The 6,051-nt window shown below is 46.0% G+C and overlaps 1 protein-coding gene across 2 annotated transcripts in view; it reads left to right on the top strand.

Moving 5' to 3' along the window:
- Positions 1-1,774: 1,774 nt before the first annotated feature.
- The window catches only part of CTNNA1 (catenin alpha 1), an 84,722-nt gene continuing 80,445 nt past the window's right edge, over positions 1,775-6,051 (top strand). Inside the window, exon 1 of one of the 2 annotated variants that reach the window (XM_048499958.1) lies at positions 1,775-2,351. The gene's annotated coding sequence lies outside the window, so the exon portion shown is untranslated. The remainder of the gene's footprint in view (positions 2,352-6,051) is intronic. The other variant, XM_048499949.1, reaches the window with a different exon arrangement.

The following is a 6,051-nucleotide window of genomic DNA, read 5'->3' as shown; positions in this document are numbered from 1 at the left end:
TTCACCTGGGTCTCCTTGGTCATTACAGGTGTTTGGCTTAGCAAAATTAGAGAAATGACTAATAACAAACTGTTCTTACAAATGACCTCTGTACTTTTAATGTTTGCGTTTAAATTTAACATAACTACATCTCACCTTGTACTAAGGCCCATTTCCTAACCCTTGGGCACTGCCATTTATGCCTTCCCCCATAAACTCGCACATAAATGTTTGTCTACTCAGGAGTCCCCAATGGGATGCCCACCAAGTGCTTTTAGAAAGTGGGTGGGGGCAAATAGGCCCAGAAAGACTTCTCATTGGCCACTGGAGATTTGATCGGCTGCACAGATTTTTTTAACACATTGTTTTGGCATTACCTGCCACCATTGTGCGAGGATCTTAACTGTGTGACAAAAGGTGAATTGTGGCACCATGCAGTGTCAGAATTCCAAAAGTGCCCACAGGTTCAAAAACATTGGGGACCCCTGGCCTAGTAAATACACAGTACATACACTTGAGTATGTGAGCTACACTTCACAAAGGGTTGTGCTGGATTAAATTTTTGCAAGCCTTTCAGGGAATGGTGCCCAGTTACACGTACCGATTGACCCCCCCCCCCCATTGCATCCTCTGCCCCAAATTGAAGTGGGTGAGCAGCAGGTGGAGTGGGCAAGCAGCGAGCAGGGCAGCGAGCAGCAAGCAATCAAATTAGCCTCCCACATGACTCAGACAATTGGTCCCTAGGTCTCGACCCCCCTCATGCACCCTGTAGGTATGCCATTGAAGCCTTTAAGGTGCTTAGTTATCTTTAGTTGAACTGCTTCTCATGCCACCCAATAGGTGCTTGAGATTGCTCCACCCTTTCCTATAATAGTTATATTACAGTGCAATTCTGTGCTCTTATTCCCATCTCAATTAATAGAAATCAATGGCAATCTTAGGCCCCAACAATGCCAGGAGACAGAGCAAAGAAATGTAAGTTAAAATTTACTAACAGGGACAGTTGGGGTTGCCAACATCCAGAGGGCACCTGGTATTCCCCCAATACAACTGCTTAAATATTACAGAAATTAGCTCCTACGGAGGCTCGAAATAACACATTCAGAGAGCCAATTCTATGGCACCCTCATCCCATTGAGCCCTCTCCCCTCCCAAAACTCTCATTTTCCAACCCACTGCATCCAAATCTCCAGGAATTTCCCAATCTAGAGTTATCAACTCTTATCTGATCACCTCTCAATAACCAAGAAGATCCAACCATATATGGAAGAATATACAGGTGAAGTGTAACTACAGCACACGCCCTGTAGGTGCGAGAGCTTTAAAAAAAAGCCTTGCTAAAGAAACCTCACCTTTACCCACGTGTCTATTTTCTCACTGCACTTTCACCTGAAACTACGTCCCTGATTTACTCACTTCCCCTCCGTCTGCTCCCTGTGGCAGAAGCTGCCTGCCTTGCTCCTTTTTTTATTGCATTTTTATTGTTGTCGCAATTGACAACGTAGTCATCCTCTAGAGTCAGCTGAATTATTGAAATCCTCAAACCAACGCAGCAAACATTTTTGCTTGCGACATTGTTATTGTTGTCGTTACTCTTCTATTATGTTTTCTTTCCCCGTTAAATGCCACGGGGAAGGCAGGTGCTTTCCCTCCCGTGCTGTCTCCTTTTGTTTTACATTGCTGGGGAGAGAGTTCGGGTAATCGCCAGAGGGCGGTGCTAGGAACAGCAGATAGTGAACAGAGGGCGGTGCACGAAAGAGCGGAGGGCGCGGGCACAAAAGTCGGCTGTGAACAGAAAAACCGGCAGAGGCTGCAGGGCGGTGCTGGGAAGAGCTAGAGAAGAGCAGAGGGCGGTGCTAGGAAGAGCCGGCAGTGAGAGGCGGGCGCAAGAGTTGAACAGAAAAGCCGGCGGTGACTAGAGGGCTATGTTGGGATGAGCCGGCGGTGAGCAGAGGGCGGTGCTGGGAAGAGCCATCAGTGAGCGGCGGGCGCAAGAGTTGAACAGAAAAAGCCGGCAGTGACTAGGGGGCGGTGCTGAGAAGAGCCGGCTGTGAGCAGAGGGCGGTGCTGGGAAGAGCCATCAGTGAGCGGCGGGCGCGAGAGCTGGCCGTGTAAGAGCCGGCGGCGCGCGGAGGGCGGCGCGTGGAAGAGCGAGCCAGGAAGAACTGCCGCGGGAGGTGCCCGGAAGAGTCCGCTTCCCCTCCCCGCCCCCTCCGGTTTCCCTCACAGGCTCTCGGGCTGGGACAGGGCGCGGCGGCGGCGAGGAGGCCCAGCGGAAAGAGGGAAGGAGAGGCGGAAACAGTCACCTCGCGCTCCGGGGATTCGCTGACCCGGCGTCGAAAGCACCCCCCGAGGAGGAAGAGGAGCGGCAGGTAACTTTTCACGGGGGGGGGGGGCGACGTTGGGGCGGAGGGGTTTGGTTTGGGCCTCCTCTGGCCGACTCAGAAAGTTTGAGGCGGGGAGGGGGAGAAACAAACCGGCTTTCTCCCCACCCCCTCGCCATGTCCCTTCTCCTCGGGGTCCTCGTCGTCCTCCACTCCCCCCACAATAGCGCTTGGGCTTTCCTCTCCCCCACCCCCGGGTTGCTTCCTGCCCTGGGCGGTGTCCTCATTCCTGGTGAATTCCAACGGAGGGGAGCTCATGCAGGAGAGAGAATCTGCTTCCCTCTCCCTTTTATTAAAGTGGTGACATGTCCCCCTCCCTTCCCCCACCCCTATAAAAAAGTTATTTCTTTCTTTTTTTCCTGGTTCCTTCACATTCTCTTCTCTAGGACTCCCAGCCTCTGTTTGGAAATAAAAAAGGAGGCTGGGCCGGTTGGGGGGGGGGGTGGTGAAAATGTGGGTGTATTTAATGGTGGAAGGCGAGTGTGTAAAAATGCTTTTGGGAGGGGGTAGCTGTCGGCTCCTTCCAGCCGTCACAAAGCTTTTCTTTAAAGCCACTAAAAAGTTATTTTAGAAGGCTGACTGACCCATTTTTTAAAAAAGTTGTTTAAACTTTTGTGGGAGTCTTCAGAGACTTAGTTGTACTACTAGGGAAAAGTTTGATGCAACTTTAGAAGTTGACTCACTGTTCCTTAAGGTCTGATTGGGTAGGTGTGGAAAGGTGTCCTGATGTATTCCCTTACTCTGCTCATTCATTTTTTACAACACGTCGTGGTTTTGTGTGCAGTCAATTTAAAATCTCAGTAAAATCCTTCAGTCTTCTCCATATATTTCAATATATTCCAGATAGTATAAACTTACCCATTGGGTGGTACCGTCTTTGATGTTAGCAAATCGTGGTGCTTGAGCTATGTTGCTAATGTCCCGCCTCAAACTACCTTAAGTCTACCATGTTTGGTTTGTATTTGTGGCTATCACCTAACATCCACACATCCCAAAATTCATATATCCAGTTTGTCTTCCAGTGGATGAGATGATTTTCATTGTTTCTGCATTAATCCTTGCCTCCTTGTTATCCTGTTATGTTAACTTTTTGTTGGAACAAGTGGCATCATCATAGGCCAGTCTTCTTCATGCTCACTTGGAAGTAAATCCTGCTGAATTTGGGCCTTTCCCCCCACTCCCCTTGGCAATGATGAGTCAGTTACCAAATCTGTGCAACATAGTGGTGAGGCAAACTAGGGTATAAGGCCACTAGGTGAGTGCCGTAATTGACAACATAGCCATAGTTAGCTGAATTACTAAAATCCTTTTGGTTTCTCAGACCAGTGCAGCTACGATTTTTGCTTACCACATAACTACTTCTATAAAATAAGTATAGTGCTGATTCAGTATTTGACTTAAATTTTCTTCGAAATACACTGAGTGGAATCTGAAGGGCTGTGTAGAGTGTTGGTCATATTGAGAGAGAGACACCCTTGTGCTGTCTGAATGCTAAGGTATCCTTTGGAGGAACACCGGACTCAACCACAGCGTCTGCGTTTAAAGTTATGTGTACTCATACTGAGAGCAAAGTGATTGAGAAAGATTTCAGGAAGGAACTGCCGTCTGTAGACACTGATTTAGACAGGTTTATCTTGGTGACAGGGAATTATGACTCAGTTGTCATGGGAAATTAATAACTGTTTCAGTGAAAGTCAGGATAGTTCATACATTGCCGAAGCTGTACTGGCAGTGCCATGTACCAAAAGAAACTATGTGGTTAATCTGAACTAAGGCCACATCACCTGCTTCTAGGAAGGGTGCAGCATTTTCTTGGGAAACATTGGCTTATTCCGCGCATGCAGAATAATGCACTTTCAAACTGCTTTCAGTGCTCTTTGAAGCTGTGCGGAATAGCAAAATCCACTTGCAAACAGTTGTGAAAGTGGTTTGAAAACGCATTATTTTGCGTGTGCGGAAGGGGCCATTGATAATGTGGTTGCTTGCTACTGTTATCAGAGTCATAGGCTGATTCTGCATGGGCCAAAAACAGTGGTGTGAAAATGGTATAAACCCTTTTACACCGCTTTAAACCCTTTTATACCATTTTCACACCGCTGTTTTTGACCCATGCGGAATGAGCCATAATTAGTTTCCATATTAGGTAACTGTATTAATTCTAACTTTTTCTTTTATTCTTGGGAAGAAAGTTGTAATACACAAGTACTACCAATCCTGGAATCCTCTCCTTGGTTGCTCCTCTTGACTCTTTTCTCCACCATTTAACATAACAAACTTCTACTTTCAGCTTTTAACTTTTTTTTAATCTTTGAAAGTTTGGTTCTTGCTGTATCTGTGTTCATTGGGGGGGGGGATTCTTTTGCTCTGCTCTATCCTGTTCACTCAAATGTCTTAACCACATGACTGAAAATGTTATGCACAGTTTGCTCTGGCCTTGATGGACAAGGTTTTGGAATGCAATATATGTTAGAAGAGGAGTTGGATTTATATCTCCCTTTCTCTCCTGTAAGGAGACTCAAAGGGGCTTACAAACTCCTTTCCCTCCTCACAGCAAACACCCTGTGAGGTGGGTGGGGCCGAGAGAGCTCCAAAGAACTGTGACTAGCCCAAGGTCACCCAGTTGGTGTGTGGCCAAGCTAATCTAGTGCACAAGATAAGCCTCCATAGCTCAAGTGGCAGAGCGGGGAATCAAACCTGGTTCTCAAATTAGAGTGCATCTGTCCTTAACCACGCTGGCTCTCCCTAGTTACTAGTTCAAACGTATTTACCAGGTAAATGGTCCAAAATCAGCATGGAATACTTGGTTAGGCCATAGTGAACTTTGCAAAATATAGAACACTCATTATAAATGACTTAGGTTTATTTGGCTTATTTCTGTTTGCAGGCATGACATTGGGTGTAGGAAAAGGAGTCTTGGGTAGTCATGTGAGGTGGAAAATTTTCCAATGCTATATTTTCTATGGAAAATGTTCTGCTGCACATTTGTAAATATAATCGGTTTATATTTGTCAGGACTGTTGTGCTGTGAACCAGTCATGTTAGATGGTAGAATATAAAGCATGGATAACCTCGTGGGTGTTGTACTTGGGCTTCTGCCTTTTTTCTAATATGAAATATTTAAATTACCTACCTGAACTGGAAAAATTTCCAGAATTTTTTTCCCTGGAAAAACCACTTTCATTGATGATAAGATCTGCTTTTCATAGATAGATTGTGATTAAAACATCACACACAAACACACTATTCTGTATCCTAGATTGAAATTACCAGGCATAAAAGTATTCTGACTGGTTTGTTGCGAGCAAGGGGGTAGGGCAGGGAAAGATATCGTCATTCTCTTTTTCAGGCCTTGGGAAAGTTTCCTGTTCCTTATCTCTAGGCTCTCAGACAAGACTGTCTTGCTGTTTCCTGCAGCTTTCTCCTTGATGTCGTGAAGATCTTTTAACATAACCAGAGTGAAGCGAACCACTGCAATTTCTCTTCCTTGTGTCCAGTCTATTTAGTGGTTGGGTTTGACGTTTTTCTTTCTTTGGAGGTGGGGGGAGGGATGAGAATAGTAGTGACCAGAAGCAGGATCTTCAGTCATGACTTTCTGTTTTGAGAATCTCTCAAAATGTTAAGTTTGCATGTATCCAGCCATGAGGCAACGTGGGCCAAACCTGGGTCAACATCACCTTCGAATAAATCT

Source organism: Sphaerodactylus townsendi, linkage group LG01 (assembly GCF_021028975.2).
Source record: "Sphaerodactylus townsendi isolate TG3544 linkage group LG01, MPM_Stown_v2.3, whole genome shotgun sequence".
Taxonomy (NCBI): domain Eukaryota; kingdom Metazoa; phylum Chordata; class Lepidosauria; order Squamata; family Sphaerodactylidae; genus Sphaerodactylus; species Sphaerodactylus townsendi.
Note: the sequence above shows the minus strand (reverse complement) of the source record. Positions and strands in the feature narration are given on the sequence as shown.